We start from the raw sequence: 19,109 nt of genomic DNA on the forward strand, positions 1-19,109 counted from the left end.
TTTAATTTAAATGTTTTAATTAAAAGCTATCTCAGGGAATTCTAAGGGAATGTTACACTTGTTTAGCCAGGAAAGCGTCACTGAGTCTAAAGGTTTTTGTAGGGTCCTGCCAAGTGTTTTCAGTAGGGGGCAATGTTGCTACACCTAATCGGACATCGGACGGACAGACGGACGATATAATCTATTGTAGGCTGGTTCACTTCGTTCCTACCAGTATAACAACGAACTGAACGCGTTCTACTTTAGTCAATGGCCTCTTCTTTGAATATTTTGTCAGTTTGGGGTTCCTCCAAAAATCAATCGTATATATATATTTCTGAGACATTTAATGCAGATCACTTATCGGTTCATGGACTACATTTGATACATTTTGGAGATAATTCATTCCCACGTGTGTTGGGATGCCAGCCCGGAGGGGAGGATTAATTGTGGATGTGTTGACTGTGTTGCTGTGGCAGGGCCCAACCATGACTTTGTCAGCTGGAGCAGAGGGCACCTCGTCCGGTAAAGACCTCACGGTCTTGGCCCCCACCTCGTCCAACGAGGTGCTGGTGGCGGCCGACGAGAGGCCCTACATGCAACCCAGCTGCCTTCCCCATGGCCGGCCTGAACCCTCCCTGGTGTCAGCCACAGCACGCGAGAACATCAGCGTGTCTGTGCTGCCTGCACCCCAAGGTGAGTGTGCGACCACGCGACCTCGTGACCTCTCGTTAGGGTGGCAGCCACCAACAGAAGGGCCACTTTGGAGCCACTGCTGTTGCCCATCATGAGTAACACGGGGAGCTTAAAACACCTATCAGACAACGTGACAGGCACATCACATTATTCTCGAATTTGAGCTTCATACTTCAATGTGGAGCAAAATCTTTCTGGTTAATGGTGGCACCACGGGTGCTGGCTGGGGCCATGTTTTATCTATAATGGGAAATGTAGACCCAGAAGTACAAAATGTGATCGCCGTGCTTCTTCTCCTTCTTGCAGATGGCGACACCCCCGAGGGATCCCGCGGGGCTGTGCCCGGGACCCCCTCCCCGGATGAAGCCCGAGGCACGGCGCGGGTCGCCGTGCCGGAGCTGACGGGAGCCGCGCAGGCGGCGGCGGGGCCGCTAAACCAACCACAACGCTGGGAGTACACTGGGGTGGGTATTGGATAATGATAGGTGACGTTTCAGGCAATGGTCCGTCTGCAGAGCACATCACAGTTGTTTGCCCTTTCATATCGTCGCCGATAGAGGGTGGCCCACAAGTTAGGACACACAGATCTTATTGATTTATTTAAACAAATCACAGAGGATTGTTTTGTTATGGTATTAATAATAATAACAAAAAATGTTTTAACTTTTAGACTAAATGATTCAAACGTTGCAATTTCAGTGGCACGATGAATGCAACTTTTGGGCCAACCTGTATTTTGCACTCCTATCATGTGTTGATATTGTTTGTTGTTGTAACATTCTTACCTGCCCCAACTGGATACCTATACGAAAGAGCTTTATAACTCATCGGATTCCTCCAGTCTAAATATCTATTCTGATTCCGATAATAATGTGTAATAAATATATAATGTGTGGTTAGATATAAAAAAGCGACGTTTCAGGCAATGGCCTTTCTGCAAAGCACATCACAATTGGCCCTTCATAATGGCACCTATAGAGGGTAGCCCAAAAGTCATGCCACATAGTGTCATCATTTTTATTTTAACAGGTAACAAAGCATTATGTTGTTTGTTGAAAAAAATGTTAAATCTGACTTCTGTTTACATTGATGCACGATGCACGAATGAGCAATTACAGCTGCCTTCTTTTGCATACGAATGACAATCAAACTCGTTCGTCTCTGGTCAATTTCCTGTCCATTTTTTCAATGTCATCTGAAAGGGAAGAAGAAAAATAGATATTAATAATAACATCAAGTTCAAGTTAATTTATTAGGTATAGCCCTGTGAGCCATTCGGCTCTTGAATCGGGTGCAACCACGACAAACAAAAAAATATGATCAAGAAAACATCATAAAGTGACTATGTGACTATGTGCAAACAGAAAATCCAAGAAAAGACGGCAAAACATTGCAGAAAAAGCACCGTACACCAACGCTGTGTGCAAAAATCCCAGTGGGATGCAAGTCAAACAACAACAACCACAAGACAACTTAGATTAAGGCCATCAGTCTAATTCCGTACTACAACAAACAAACAAGGTCAAACCAAAAAACTTTTCGAAATTACCAAAACAAAGCCATAAAAGCGATGAAACAGTGATCATAAGAACTGTGACTGAATTTTCACAATAAACGACAAACAACATGTACTTCCAAACCCTGCAGCCATAGCTGGCTGCATGAGCCACTCCACAACAGCAGGAGCATCAGTCGGAGTATCAACAATTTTTGGTGCACCTTTAAGATCAGCACACTAAATCAAACCACAGGTCATACTTTGCAGCGATCATCCGGAGCGAAACATTTTATTTTAGGCCACTAAATAGCAGTGGCAGCTAGGGGTGTACATCTCCTCTAGAGCAGTTTTGAGTGAAGATATCATAGGTAGTGATTCAAGTTGCAGTTTATTGGCAATAGCATTCCAGACCCTGGGGGCATCAATAGAAAAGGCCCTTCCTCCAGTATTTGTACGGCAATAGGGAATCTGAAGTTGGTAAATGAGCGAAGACCTGAGGTCAAATTTGTTCTTTGAAACTGAAAGGAGGTCCCGCAGATAATCTGCGGATTTTTTTGTGAGTACATTATGAATAAAAAAGGATCTGGTGCACAAGCCGTCGAACATTAAGAGATGTTAAGTTTGACCCAATGTAGAGATCACAGTGGTGAGTCCTATATGGGGCAGTTCAGTGCAAATCTTAAGGCCGGGTGATACATTGAGTCAAGCTTCTTCAGTGCAGTACTTGGGGCTGATTTATATACGATATCACAGTAATCATGTAGAGGCAGTATGGTAGCTTTTATCAATTCCAAACGGAACATAGGGGGGAAGCAGTGCTTGTGTCGATACAGAAAACCTATTTTTGTCTTTTTACCAATATAATCAATGTGATCTTCAAAATGCAGTTTTGAATCAAGGATGTCCCCAAGATACTTAAAGATCTTGACTTGCTCTATTTGATCATTATTTAAGCAATGTAATTGGGGAAAAATAACTTCCCGCTTTAGTCCTGGTGAGGAGCATCGCGTAATTGCCCGTCACGTGACGGGTATTTTCACGTCGTAAACGATCCACTGTGTTGTGACTTTGTCGATGACGCCATCTCTGCCGTGTTCCTCCGTTTAATCGACGTCTTCTTTCGTCTGCGACTCTTCTGGATTCATCTGAATGAACTCAAAATTACGGAATGTGACGTACCGAATGTAATTTTCTTTTCTCCGAGAGTAATGTATAACAAACCTGCAAATAAAGAATGAAAAATTGTAAATCACCTTCATCATTCTAATAGCTGTTGGAGTTTCCTTTCTGTCGGGAAGAAAGTAAACGAAAAGTTTCAATCGAAAATTAGTTTTGCAAACTTTTATTTTTTTCTCACCTGTGAGAGTGAATGAAACAATGTAAATACGCGGTTCTTGACTTATGTTTGTTGAAAATGCGCAATTGTGGTAATTATTACATTATTATTATAAGTATTGACTTACTGGATTCCCTATTGATGTGAATACTAAAAAATGAGCTGTTTATAACCCTGAAGGACGCGTCGTTTTGTTCACCAATTTTCGCTTAAAACGTGAGCAGAAAGTCGCTATGATTAAAATGAATTTGCACTCAGTGAGAGGAGCGGCCCTAGAGCAGCTGCTGCCAGCAACTGGCAACGCCCTTGGCCAACCACCCAATGGGCGCCCCCACCCCCAAACCCCAAGGGCAGATCCAGGCTGAGATTTCTGGTAAACTGGGAAACATTTTGCCCCGATTTTAGGTATGATGATAACTTAATGTTTTAAGCGGATTTTTTTTAAACAGAGGAATAATGATTCGGTCTGTCCGTTCGCCCGTCTGTCCAACCAATACATTCTCAGGAATGTTGAGAAGTGAATTATAATTCATATTCCCGCTGTATGCGCACAGGAATTGAAATAATGACATCGTCGTTATTTAATTTGTATTTTTACTGGTAGTAACCTCCTGGTTACACCAGCCCACAGGGGATTATTTTGTCCGTCCGTCGTGCAGGGAGGAGCTGGGTGGGGAGGGTGGGGCTGGGTGGGGAGGGTGGGGGGTGGGAGGGGTGGGGATGGGTGGGGAGGGGCTGCTCACCCCGTGGTGCCCTTAACACGTTCCTTCGGAGTGGGCAGGTAGGAACTTGGTTGGACAGCGCGCCGTTCAGGGGGGGGGGGGCAGTTGGATGAGTGGGCGTGTTTACCCTTCCCCCCCACCCTCCCCGACATCGCCAACCAATCGCGGCGTAGCTCGGTGTTCGGTGGGGAGTAGGCCTCAGCAAGGTAAGGTAATTTACCCTTTTTACCGGGTAAAAGAGTAAAGGTGTCAACATGCCAAGGGGTAAGGTCAAGGGTAGGGTAAAGGTAGCTCGGAAGAATTACCCGGTAGGGTAAAGGTAGCGCGAAGTATTAAACAGTAAATACGGTACCTTGTTTATTAAACATTAAAAATACTTTTTTTAAACACGCTTTCATTAAATGTACGAGTAATAACAGAACTCCACGACTCCAGGAAGTGGCCCCGAAGCTTGCCATAACGTAAGGGACCGTGGTGATTTACAGCCAACGTTAGTTGAGCGTGGACAATTAGACCCAAGCCGAAACATAACATCTGGTCCAACACCATGTGAGACTAGGCTCTAAGGAAAGCTGTCTCGGGTGTGGACCAATCAACTTCAAGGACAGTGCATACATTATCAGTTATGTTTTTTGTTTGCATTACGACTGCAGGTATTGTGGTCTATGCAATCATGACTCCTTGTAAAAAAAAAAGTGTCAGTTTTGTTGCCAAATAAAAGGGTAAAAAACCAATTATAATCATTTTTTTATTTTTATGGCAAATAAGGTTCCAATGGTGTAAATGCTTACCCCGAGCTCTCATACTCTGATGGTGCATTGTCTTTGAGTTGTGCGCCTTTTGGCGTCATCTGGTCCAACACCATGTGAGACTAGGCTCTAAGGAAAGCTGTCTCAGGTGTGGACCAATCGACTTCAAGGACAGTGCATACATTATCAGAGTTATGTTTTTTGTTTGCTTTACGACTGCAGGTATTGTGGTCTATGCAAACAGGACTCCTTGTAAAAAAAGGTGTCAGTTTTGTTGCCAGATAAAAGGGTAAAAAAACAATTATCATATTTTTTCTTCTGGCAAATGAGGTTCCAATGATGATTATGATTGCTTGTGTTGCAATCGAAACGTCGTGAGAATTTTATCGTTAAAATTTGTATTATTTTATTGTTTCCCTTCTACGTGACTTTACCGAAATAACCAAGAATATGAGTCCCACGTGTGTTGGGATGCAAGTCAAGATGGGAGCAATTGTCGATGTTTTGACTGCGTTGCTGTAGCAGGACCCAACCACGACTGTGGCGTGTGGAGCGGAGGGCACCTCGTTCGGCAACGACCTCACGGTCTTGGCCCCCACCTCGTCCAACGAGGTGCTGGCGGCGGTCGACGAGAGGCTCTACACGCAACCCAGCTGCCTTCACCATGGCCGTCCGGAACCCTCCCCGGTGCCAGCCACAGAGAACATCAGCGTGTCTGTGCTGCCTGCACCGCAAGGTGAGTGTGCGACCACGCGACCTCGTGACCTCTCGTTAGGGTGGCAGCCACCAATGCATGGGCCCCTTTGGAGCCACTGCTGTTGCCCTTCACGAGTAACACGAGGAGCTCAAAACACCTATCAGTCAACGTGACAGGCGCATCACATTTTTCGCTAACTTGAGATTTAAACTTAAATGTGGAGAAAAATATTTCTGGTTAAGAGTAGCAGCACGGGTGCTGGCTGGGGCCACTGGATATCCACGCCAGCCCCATCGGCAGTGCAGCGCTCTGCGATGACGCCAGCTTTCGCCACCACCGTGCCCTTTGTGCAGAGGACGACGACGGCATTCCAGCGGCACGGCTCTCGCTGTTTGCCCTGGAGCGCCTGAACCTCAGGTGGGAGAGCGACGTGGGCAAGGGTGCCGGCCTACGCAACCTGGGGAACACCTGCTTCCTCAACGCCACGCTGCAGTGCCTCGCCTACACGCCGCCGCTCGCCCACTACCTGCTGCTGCAAGAGCACTGCAGCACCTGTAAGTACCTTCCCCCCTGGCACTCTCGTTTACCCATCGGCTACGTTATTATCACGGTTATTTTGGCTGATATGAATTTCACACTTGATAAGCTACTTCGTTGAGCTATCATTCGTGGTCAGATCGCTTTTGAAGAAGCTAATAGCTCAGTCGGCTTTACCTGGTAAAATAAAAACATAGTTTAATTTCTGTATGTTTTTTAAGTGGTTTGTTTGCCTTTCCTATATTTTGCACTCCTATCGTGTTTTTGTATTGTTTGTTGTTGTAACCTTCTCACCCCGTACCATTATTGGACATCTGCAAAAAAAGAGCTCCATAGCTCATCGGATTCCTCCAGTATAAATCAGTATTGTGTTTTTGATAAACACGTGCACACGTGGCGAACATGTGTTTAATAGGCTGCACAGATTCAACTTGGGCTTATAAAGCATCTTGTGATGCAATTGGTACTTAGACGCAACATTAATTGCGATTGTTGCTGGTGCCAGGTTTCCTTGCGTTTGTTGTTACTCCCCAACTGGGCTGAGTGCGAGTGGCGTGCGCTGACGGATTGTGCCACCTGTGCCCTCGTTCGCAGGCCAACGGAGCGACTTTTGCCTGATGTGCGTCATGGAGCGTCACGTCGTCAGCACATTCAACAACTCGCAGACAGTTCTGACACCCAGCGTCATCACTAACAACATCACGCGTGAGTCCCAAAACTAAGTTATCGCCGCGATCTTTCGCCGTCTGTGTTCCAAATCCTTTGCACCGCTCCTTTTGAAACGACTGTTGGGGAGCTCTTGAAAGATGTCATCAGATCCTGTACCTGTCACTTTGTCCCCATGTCCATTTCTCTGCAGGCATCGCCAAACACCTGCGCATTGGGAGACAGGAAGATGCCCACGAGTTTCTGCGATACGTGGTAGATGCCATGCAAGCCTCATGCCTCTATGGCCACAGCGAGTGAGTACTGCGCGCCAGTCAACATGCGGCAGTCGTTCTGCAGTTCGGTACCTCACGGCTTCCTCTCGGTTTTCTGCACGATTGTACTTCAACGTCTGTGAAAAGCTACTCACACTTTTGTGTGAAAACCTGGGAGATGCAGAGGACCGGCCCTGCTGACACCACGGTTCTTTGACCTTGGCCCTGACGTGGGCCATCTTTTGTTTGCGCATTTCACGTTGCCGATAAATACCGAGGGATAAATGTCTCGAGGTCGGTGGCCCCTTCACATCATTCCTCGTGTTGACGGGTAGCACGTGGCACGCCGAGCACAACAAAACTGCCGGGCAACAGCACCGCGTGATGGCTGCCAGCTTGCCCCCAGCTCTGTGGCTGTGCCGTGAAGGTGGCTGCCCTGTGCAGACACTACCACGTTTCGTTGCTACAGAGCACGCGTTGCAGTGCTGAAGGGAAAGAGTGAATCAACAGCTCGGGCAATGGTGTAACTTTCACACATGCGTGTGCATCCGGTAAAGGTGCTACTGCTGCTGTAACCACCGTGTGGTGTCGTTCTCTGTGACTGGCAGGCTGGACAGATACACGGAGGCTACCACCCTCATTTACCAGATCTTCGGGGGTTACCTTCGTTCACGTGGTAAGTTTTGCGCACTCCTCTAGAAACTTGTTAACCGAGAACAGTAAGTGCACCATCACAGTGTAGACCTGCCCGCGTTGCAGCATTTACACTCACACACGTGCTACACGGAATAACCTTTTACCAGTTGGTGAAAAGTAGCAATTACTTATGTCAGTGGGGAGCGTGCATTTAGTTTGTCTAAGACACATGTGACGTCCCTCCCTAATGTGTGTTTGCTTTGCAGTGGAGTGCATGCAGTGCTGCAATGACTCCAACACCTACGACACATGCCTGGACATCGCACTCTATATTAATGTAAGCAATGAAAAAAACATTTCTTAACAGTTATACATGTACATACGGTGCGAAGGAGGTTCAACATGCACACATCAACAACAACCGCCATTCGCCACTAAATGGCGGTGATGTCACCATAGCACTTGTGCTAGGCTGAGTGCACTTTAAGGCCACGTGAAGTGTCGAACGCCTGCTGGCAGGTCACGGGACAGACCCAGGTGCCATGGATTGACTGAATGAGATGACTGGCTGATGTACCACCTGTGCCCCCTTCTGTGCCTAAAATACATCACGCAGACACATCGATCAGCCACTTAACATCCAAACACACTGCCAGTAGCGTGCGTCATCTCGCTTATTGCGGTCGTACGATTTAATACAAGATGCGGGTTTTCGGAGTTTCCGTCACGATACAATGTTTATGGAATGCTTCTTAAGAGTCTTAATTTGCCTTTCACTCTGTTGGGTAACAGAACTCATCGCATCTGGTGGAGGCGTTTGGGGAGTTTTTCAACGAGGAGATTCTGGATGAATACACCTGTGCAAGGTGAGCGGGCCGTCGTGTTTCGACACCCTGCAAACATTTGTCGCTTCAAAAGTCTGCAGATTAAATATATATCTCACGATAATATAAACAGAAGAATATTAATAATGATAAATATTTTAGAACATAATATTAGTTTTACTAAAAAGTATTTCATAAATAATAATAAAAATTACTAAAATAATAGTAAAGAAAAAATGAGAAGAAATGTCGTTCAAAAGTTTCCCTCATCGGTTGGGGAACGTGTGCAATGTCTGGCGTTGTTGTTGTCGTGCAGGTGCTGTCACAAGGGGAAAGCGACAAAGACGATGGCTCTCCACCGCCTGCCCAACGTCCTCACAGTCTCCATCAAGCGGTACAACCTCTACGGCGTCAAGATCAACCAGGTAACGATTCTGCCCCTCCACATCGTTCTCATTCATTTATTTAATGACAGCCCTTTGTCAGTTCACCGCTGGAGAAAATGCCTCTCCATGCTGAAATAGGTCCAACAGATAGACTCACCCCCGTCATATGAATGTAGAATTTCCACCACTTGCTCAGGGCTATAAACAGGAGATGAGCACCGTCTTGAACGCTCAAATTAGCGAGACATCACGTCATCACTTTGACGTGTAACTGAGATGGTGCCCATCTCTGCTGCCCACCCCACAACCCCTTCCGTTTCCTCTCCTAACGTTCGTCTCTGCCGCGCTGCCTCCCCCTCCTGTGCGCTCCCTGTAGAACATCACCTACCCGGAGCACCTGGACATGCAACCCTTCACCTCAACGTCTCAGGGCGAGCCCGCGATCTACTCCCTGTACTCGGTGCTGGTGCACAAGGGAGCCAACTCAAACAGCGGCCATTATTATTGCTACAATAAGGTAATTCCATTTGTTACCATCAAACAATAACAACGCACAACTGCAATGCGCCCATAATGTTACAAATGTCAAATAGGGAGGAATAAATAAAACAGTCTTGCAACTACATTTTTACTTAAAACTTTCGTGACTGCAGTAATTTATATTCTTTGGTTTTGTAAACATTGTAATCAAGTGTAGCTTTGTTTTAACTGTGCACAGATCAGCGATGGAAAATGGTGCCGTATGAACGACTCCATCATGCGGCTCGTCGACACCAAGGCTGCGATGAGTGAGCAGGCCTACCTGCTCTTCTATATTCGGTAAGTCGCCTTCTCTCCCCTCCACTTTGACCTCCACTTACAACCGTCCCCCAGACAAGCTCACTGCACAGATATTGTCTTACGCGGGCATCAGCAGCAGTGTCTCCTTTCTAGGCAGTTGAGTTGTTCCGACTAATTTGGAGCTTAGCGGCTCGATGAGTGTCCGGCCAGACAGCTAAGCGGTGGAGCGAGCGGTGGTGTTAACCGCAGTTTGCGATGTGTGGTGCGGGCATTCAGGTCCCCAGAATTGAATGCGCCACCAGCGGACAGCTACCGCCCGCTGGAGCACGTCAAGGCGACGTCTAAGTTGTGCATGAAACGTTCCCACTCGTCGATGGAGACCCAGGACCTCGTCACTGAACAGCAGCTCTCTTCACCGGCGCGCAAGGTAAAGGATGGTTTTGAAACGTTACCCCGCGTGCGTGGAACTGCCCGGGGAGAATGTACACCCTGGCAGTGCATAATTTTACATTACAGGAATGGTGAAGTACAGCAATGTTCTTGTGTCTACTTTAGACCAGTTTTGTTTCATTCACTCAATGTCGAGCGGTTTGGACTTGAGCGCCCTCATCTTGTTTATCTCCAGAAACTCAAGATGGCGAACCACCCCAACGGGAGCAACTGCAAGGGCGACGGCAAAAACAGCGGCAGCAGCAGCTGCTACCGGCAACGCCAGGCACGCAACAGCCGCGGCCGCCGCCGCTAGTCCCAGAGCATCCGCCACCACCACCACCACCCCGATCTCCAAGCAGCCAGTGCCAGTCCTACAGCAACCACCGCCACCGCCAGTTCCGCAGCAGCCATCGCCAGTCCCACAGCAGCCACCGCTTGTCTTGGAGAAGCTGCCATCAGCACCACAGCAGCTACTGGTAAATTCACGTAAATAGAAAAATTATAAAAAATAAATAATAATAAAAACAGTCCTGCAACTGTTCTTGCGTTTTGATGTATTTATGCAATTTCTACTTACAGTATTTAGTTTATTTATTTGTATTTAGTGACTTGCTTAGCTTTCCTACACTTTTAACTCCTATCGGTTTATGTATTGTTTGTTGTAACTTTCTGACCCGCCCCTACTGGACGTTTGTGAAAAAGAACTTCGTAGCTCATCAGATTCTTCCAGTCTAAATAAAAATTTAGATTTAGATTAAATTGGTCCAAGGTTATTGATGCAGTGATATGTTCAGGCAGACCGTACCGTAAATTCAAAACCATCATAGCAACCGTAGCACGCTCTGCAACTCTGACGTTGGGGTGATGCTCTTGAGGAACTTGTTGCCTAGAGGGTATCGTGTGTTGTTATTACATGAACGGAGAATACTGGGTGCGGTTTTGTAAACATTGTAACCAAGTGTAGCTGTGTATTAACTGTGCACAGATCAGCGATGGAAAATGGTGCTGTATGAACGACTCCATCGTGCGGCTCGTCGACACCAAGGCTGTGATGAGTGAGCAGGCCTACATGCTCTTCTATATTCGGCAAGTCGCCCTTCTCTCCCATCCACTTTGACCTCCACTTACACCCGTCCCCCAGACCAGCTCACTGCACAAATATTGTCTTGCGCGAACATCAGCAGCAGTGTCTGCTTTCTAGGCAGTTGAGTTGTTCCGACTAATTTGGAGCTTAGCGGCTCCATGGGTGTCTGGCCAGACAGCTCAGCGGTGGAGCGAGCGGTGGTGTTAACCGCAGTTTGTGATGTGTGGTGCGGACATTCAGGTCGCCAGAACTGAATACGCCACCAACGGACAGCTACCGCCCGCTAGAGCACGTCAAGGCGACGTCTAGGTTGTGCATCAAACGTTCCCACTTGGCGAAGGAGACCCAGGAACTCGTCACTGAACAGCAGCTCTCTTCACCGGCGCGCAAGGTAAATGCTGGTTTTGAAACGTTACCCCGCGTGCGTGGAACTGCCCGGGGAGAATGTACACCCTGGCAGTGCATAATTTTACATTACAGGAATGGTGAAGTACAGCAATGTTCTTGTGTCTACTTTAGACCAGTTTTGTTTCATTCACTCAATGTCGAGCGGTTTGGACTTGAGCGCCCTCATCTTGTTAATCTGCAGAAACTCAAGATGGCGAGCCACCCCAACGGGAACAACTGCCGGAGCAACTGCAAGGGCGACGGCAGAAACAGCGGCAGCAGCAGCTGCTACCGGCAACGCCAGGCACGCAACAGCCGCGGCCGCCGCCGCTAGTCCCAGAGCATCCACCACCACCACCCCGATCTCCAAGCAGCCAGTGCCAGTCCTACAGCAACCACCGCCACTGCCAGTTCCGCAGCAGCCATCGCCAGTCCCACAGCAGCCGCCGCTTGTCTTGGAGAAGCTGCCATCAGCACCACAGCAGCTACTGGTAAAGTCACGTAGATAGAAAAATTATAAAAAATAAATAATAATAAAAACAGTCCTGCAACTGTTCTTGCGTTTTGATGTATTTATGCAATTTTTACTTACAGTATTTAGTTTATTTATTTGTATTTAGTGATTTGCTTAGCTTTCCTACACTTTTAACTCCTATCGGTTTATGTATTGTTTGTTGTAACTTTCTGACCCGCCCCTACTGGACATTTGTGAAAAAGAGCTTCGTAGCTCATCAGATTCTTCCAGTCTAAATAAAAATTTAGATTTTGATTAAATTGGTCCAAGGTTATTGATGCAGTGATATGTTCAGGCAGACCGTACCGTAAATTCAAAACCATCATAGCAACCGTAGCACGCTCTGCAGCTCTGACGTTGGGGTGATGCTCTTGAGGAACTTGTTGCCTAGAGGGTATCGTGTGTTGTTATTACATGAACGGAGAATACTGGGTGCGGTTTTGTAAACATTGTAACCAAGTGTAGCTGTGTATTAACTGTGCACAGATCAGCGATGGAAAATGGTGCCGTATGAACGACTCCATCATGCGGCTCGTCGACACCAAGGCTGCGATGAGTGAGCAGGCCTACATGCTCTTCTATATTCGGTAAGTCGCCTTCTCTCCCCTCCACTTTGACCTCCACTTACAACCGTCCCCCAGACAAGCTCACTGCACAGATATTGTCTTACGCGGGCATCAGCAGCAGTGTCTCCTTTCTAGGCAGTTGAGTTGTTCCGACTAATTTGGAGCTTAGCGGCTCGATGAGTGTCCGGCCAGACAGCTAAGCGGTGGAGCGAGCGGTGGTGTTAACCGCAGTTTGCGATGTGTGGTGCGGGCATTCAGGTCCCCAGAATTGAATGCGCCACCAGCGGACAGCTACCGCCCGCTGGAGCACGTCAAGGCGACGTCTAAGTTGTGCATGAAACGTTCCCACTCGTCGATGGAGACCCAGGACCTCGTCACTGAACAGCAGCTCTCTTCACCGGCGCGCAAGGTAAAGGATGGTTTTGAAACGTTACCCCGCGTGCGTGGAACTGCCCGGGGAGAATGTACACCCTGGCAGTGCATAATTTTACATTACAGGAATGGTGAAGTACAGCAATGTTCTTGTGTCTACTTTAGACCAGTTTTGTTTCATTCACTCAATGTCGAGCGGTTTGGACTTGAGCGCCCTCATCTTGTTTATCTCCAGAAACTCAAGATGGCGAACCACCCCAACGGGAACAACTGCAAGGGCGACGGCAAAAACAGCGGCAGCAGCAGCTGCTACCGGCAACGCCAGGCACGCAACAGCCGCGGCCGCCGCCGCTAGTCCCAGAGCATCCACCACCACCACCACCACCCCGATCTCCAAGCAGCCAGTGCCAGTCCTACAGCAACCACCGCCACCGCCAGTTCCGCAGCAGCCATCGCCAGTCCCACAGCAGCCAATACCACCACCACTACATGTCTCGAAGAAGTCAGCGCCACAGCAGCCATCGCCAGTCCCGCAGCAGCCGCAACCACCCTGACCTCACAGCAGCCGTCGCCAGTCTTGGAGAAGCTGCCATCAGCACCACAGCAGCTACTGCCACCGCCAGTCCTGCAGCAGCCACCACCACTACAGCTTGTTTTGAAGAAGCCGTCTCCTAGCAGCCGCTGCCATTCTAACAACAGCCGCCACCACCCCCCAATCTCATAGCAGTTGTCGCCGGTCCAACAGAAACCACTACCATCGCCGAATCTACAACAGCCCCCGCCTGTCTGGAAGAAGCCGCAGTCAGTACCACAGCAGCTGCCGCCACCGCCTGTCCCACAGCAGCCACTTCCAACGCCAGTCCAACAGCAGCCACCGCCACTCTGGTCTCACAGCAGCCACCACCGGTGTAACAACTGGCACTCGCCCCACCGATAGTGGTTGGTGCCTGAATTCCACACGATCAAGTGGCTCACCCTTTGCTTCCTCTCAAATTCAAACTAATTTTGAGAGACATTTTAGGAAGGCACCAGGAAGCGGCTCACCATGGCGTCGCCGGCGCCCCAAAATGTACTCATCGCCAGCTCCACCATCAGCGCCTGAAATCACTTGAACATCATTGGAATCACCTTGGACTCTACATTCTCACTCGACGACCACATTCTCTAAACAATAAAGAGCTGCAATCACTAACTCAGGGCCTTATGGCACACCTGTCCAATGCTGACATGGAAAACATTTAAAGCAACTCTAAACTCACAATCCACAACGACTTGAAAAACCCAGCATGAAAGCGCTTAAAATCATGCCAGCATTCTGGGAAACAAGAGCCAAGATCCATGCAGCCGACACGAACCCATTACGGATTGGAGTTTCTGTTTATTACGAGGTCAATCGTCAAGAGAGTTGGCCCCAGGAACGTTATTGTGATGGTGACCGCAAAATGAACTGTCCCATAACAAATGAAGACAGAGGTTGTGTCCTCCGCAACGCGAGGCCGGAGTGCGGTCTCAGTGAGGTCGTGCAAGGTATTCCCTACGGTTCTTGTCTCTGTTTATTTAAAATGCGGGACTTTATTTTGCGTTGTGTCAGGGATTTAAAAAGTCACCACTGTTGCAAAGTATTTATTTATTGAACTGTGAATACGTCGGAATTTTTTATACTACATATCTGTTAAATCTTGACTTAAAGCTTTCGTAACTGCAGTAATTCATATTCTTTGGGTCTTTCGGTAAAGCCACGTAGATAGAAAAAATAATCAAAATAATAACAATATCTCTAAACCTTTATAGATTTCCCCCTCTTTTTTCACCTCAAGACGATTGCTTGTGTTGCGATCGAAACGTGATGTTGTTATTATTTTTATAATTGTTTCTATCTAGGTGGCTTTACCGAAAGACTCAAAGAAGACATATCTCTTACTTTGTTTTTTAATGTACGGGGCGTGCACATTTCAATGGACACGCTAAACCGTAGCACCAAAACGTTAACACGTGAAATGTACGGATAAATGATTAACTTTGTCAAGCACTTTATTTCCATGGACCATGATGACTCAAGAAACAGCGGTTTCTGAACTCGTGAATGTAGATCGGTGACACTTCGGTCTCCTTGGGGTTTTTATCGTTTGTACAAAAGCAGCTCAAAGTGTGGGAAGGGAAAGCGAGATTAATGTTTTCCAGAGATTTTGTCGACCTCGTTTTGTATTTGCACTTGACATCAATATATACTTGTCGTGACAAACACTGGTCTCACTTCCATTTTTTACTTTGCCATCGCAGTGTGTGTGTGTATGTGTCTTTGTGTGTGGGTGTATGTGTGTGTATGGGTGTGGATGTGTGTGTATGTGTTTGTTTATGTGTGTGTGTATGTGTTTATGTGTGTATGTATGTGCGTGTGCTCGCTAACAGCACTTGCCCCAACAGACTGTTTGTCTATATGGGGAGTCTTTGTCTTTGTATCTCTGTGTGTTGATGGATGTGTACGTGTTTGTGTGTGTGGATGCGTGTGTGTGTATGTTGTACTTCTTTAGCACCGCATACAGCCAACCGTGCTAATCTGAGGTATGGGGGAACGACAACAAACTAAACACAAAAAGCAGAAGTGGCGTGCAACTAGCACAGGAGTACACTTGTGTACACGTGCACTTGCTGTACTTGTCAGAAATGTTTGTGGGTAAGAGGTCAAGACCACGTTGCTGACCTAATTAAATGTTGAATATGAAAAGTGGATAAAAGGTAAAGGTACAGCCCCTGCGGTTGTTCACGCCACTGCCGGCAAATGGGGCCTCCACGAGAGGGAGCTGCAGAGAGCCCCTGTGAGGGTAATTGGCCTACTCCTCCACAAGGGCCAGGACGTCTTGGAAGAGGAAGTCGTCAAATATAAATTAGATAAACCTGCCGCTTACAACATTTGACCGTAACGTGTTTGGTGGCGACGCGCTTCTTGCCGGGCCCAAATCCAGGGCAGCGTGTGAAGAAAAATGGGGCCCAGAGAATGTTGACTCCAGCACTGGGGGGGTGCCGGTACACTGGGACACTGCTGTGGGTGTGGTTTCTCAATCGCCCAGCCAGGTGGAGGAGTAGCCACTGCTATGAAACGCAACGCCATCGTCTCATCTAATCAACCCGTTCACCCGTGAAGCGGTGGCCCGGCCGTTAGCTGCCATCAAAGTTAGATTCCCGGCCACAGCTAACGTCGGTGCTGAGTGACATCTGAACAGATCTTTGGGCTGCCTCACCTTCACACTAACTCGCATTGACCAGCGTGGTGAAGTATGACCAAACACCCCCCCATTTACTGACACAAAGTGGGGGGCTCTTACCTCCGCTGTGGATTGACAGAGGGCCGCCGTCGATGCTTAGCCCACGGCAGTACAATCGCAGCATCCCTCTGCAATAGCTCTGCTGTGACACCTGAAGGCTCACACACACAAATGGGTGGCCAGGTGATCATTCAATGAACAAAAAACGAAAAGGAATCCCCCAACGGATATTCACCAAGCGCCAATGAGAGCTTCGTGGCAATGCTGCTGCTGTCAGAAACCCACCCTGTATAGAGCAGTCAACGCGTGTTTAATACTGAGCACTACTCAGCGCACACGGCGGCAAGAGCGCACTTTATGAATGGAATCGGTCATCATTGACGAATGTTGGGGTTTTTTAAGATTTAAAGCCTTCGTGACTGCAGGGATTCATATTCTTGGTTCTTTTGGTGAAGTCACGAAGAAGGGAAATAATAAACTAATAAAAATAAAACATTAGAATTCTCACGACGTTTCGATTGCAACACAATCATTTTCAGGTGTGAAAACGACAGCAAGATTTTTTTTTAAAAGTGGCGGTAAAAAAAAAAGCTCCACTTATTTCAAAAAATTTCTTTAAAAAAATCCCGCCACTTTTTTCTAATTTTCTTGCTGTGGTTTTCACACCTGATGATGATTGCTTGTGTTGCAATCGAAACGTCGTGAGAATTGTATTGTTTAATTTTTATTATTTTATTATTTCCCTTCTATGTGACTTTACCGAAAGAACCAATAATAAATTGCAACACTTTGTTTTTACAGCCCATGGTCAATCCACTGCTGGATGAAGGCCTCCCCACCATTGTGGTTCTTTGACCATATCCCACCACGGTTGGTCGATGCAGGTCGGTGAAGGCAGCGGGCAACCAGCCCTGACATCGCTCCCCAGTGGTGTCGTTGTTAGCCATGGACAGGAATTGAACTCGGGTGGAGCCGGTTTGTAGCGTGGCGCGCTACCCACCTGTGCCACTTCTCGTCACCCACTTTGGCTGTTTACTCAACGACCCCAACATTCATATTCTTGTTTTCTTTCGGGAAAGTCACATAGAAGGGAAATAATAAAATAGGAAAATTTTAAAACAATGAAATTCTCACGTTTTGATTGCAACACAAGCATCATCATCAGGTGTGAACACCACAATTTTCTTGCTGTGGTTTTCACACCTGATGATGATTGCTTGTGTTGCAATCGAAACGTCGTGAGAATTGTATTGTTTTATTTTTATTACTTTATTATTTCCCTTCTACGTGACTTTACCGAAAGAACCAAGAATATAAATCCCTGCAGTCACGAATGCTTTAAATCGAAATTGTTACGTTGTAGAAAATAGCCCCAGGGTCACCCAGTTCCACTCGATATTCAGCTCGGGTTGGACCGAACATTCGGGTCAGACGGCCAGTCGAGAGGGTCGCACGCATCTTCAATGGAGCCTCCATCAAGGCATTGTTGTATTTCCCGATGGGCCAGAGCAGCAACTGATGCCACCCAAAGGTGACGAAACCTTTTAACGTAGCGGCCGTCACGTAATTCACTTTCATCGACCATATTGAGCTGAGCACTGCAGTCAGGATCACGGCAGATGTTCTGTGTACGTGGAGTGGTGGTGCTGTTATTTTTACTGTCATTTCATTTTAACCACGTAAGTCCCACTGAGCTACAAAGCGCTTATATGAGAAGCTACCTAGCCACAGATGATAGCTCAACAAAGTGGCTTCTCGTGTGGACATTTAGAGCAGCCAAATATTCTCACCACATCGATTCTAAATGTGGATGGGAACACCGCAGCACCGGGAGAAAAATCCACGCGACCACGTGGAGAGAGACACCGCAGACTCCAAATCTACAGCAGCAGCAGGCGTCGGGGTCGAACCCACGACCTCCTGCACACCGGGCGAGGTAGTTAACATCTCCAAGCCACCGTGGCGACTCGAAGCCTTCATCCAGCAGTGGACTGCCAACACGGCATGGGGCATCACTGCGGGCCTACAAAGGTACCTGGTTGGAGGATGTGGAGCTGAGTGGACTTGCCGATGAGCGGTACCGGCAGTGTCAAGATCGGCCTCTGTGGAGGAAGAGGCTCGTGAGGGACGCTCACAACAACGAGCGGAGAGGCGGGCGGCTAAAACGCGGCGAATTGGCACAGCTGGTGGCGTCTGCAGCCATCTCGAGTCGGTCAACCCCATGGCACCTGCAGGGTTCTGTCCCGTGACCTCCTGTCAGCGAGCCTTCGACACTCCCCGTGGCCTAAGAGTGCACCTAGCCTGGCACCAACGCCGCGGGGACGTCACCGCCACTTAGTGGCGAATGGTGACGGCTGCTGCTGTTGTTGTTGTTGATGCCGCTTGTGTGGACTGTCCTACTGTACGTTGACTTCGATGATTTTCCGTGGGGGAGGTGGGACCAGCGATGGACGAGTCCATGTTGGCAGTTGGTGTAGGGGGGGGGGGATTTGTTATTCCCTGGGCCACGTGACCTCGTGGTGTGAATGCCCCTCCCTCTCTCTCTCTCCACGTGACATGGGGAGAAGAGGGAGGCCGGGCACGTGACAGCTGCAGTGACGAGGCTGTCCGCCTGTGGTTGGCTGCTGCAGCGCGCCAGCTGCTGTGCCCCCTCTGCCTGGAGAAGTCTTCCAAGCCCGTGGTCATCCTGCCCTGCCACCTGTACACTCGCCCGCACTCTCACCTGTACTCA

At 48.0% G+C, this 19,109-nt stretch overlaps 1 long non-coding RNA gene across 1 annotated transcript; it reads right to left on the reverse strand.

The window, feature by feature from the left end:
* Positions 1 to 1,261: 1,261 nt before the first annotated feature.
* LOC144726507 (uncharacterized) lies at positions 1,262 to 18,829 on the reverse strand. Its single transcript, XR_013587277.1, has 3 exons — positions 18,414 to 18,829; positions 16,439 to 16,529; positions 1,262 to 1,870 (listed from the first exon to the last, which is right to left on the reverse strand). It is a non-coding gene; the product is annotated as an uncharacterized LOC144726507 (long non-coding RNA).
* Between the last annotated feature and the right edge of the window lie 280 nt (positions 18,830 to 19,109).

The sequence above is a fragment of the Lampetra planeri genome, chromosome 23 (genome assembly GCF_965212315.1).
Source record: "Lampetra planeri chromosome 23, kcLamPlan1.2.h2, whole genome shotgun sequence".
Lineage (NCBI taxonomy): Eukaryota > Metazoa > Chordata > Hyperoartia > Petromyzontiformes > Petromyzontidae > Lampetra > Lampetra planeri.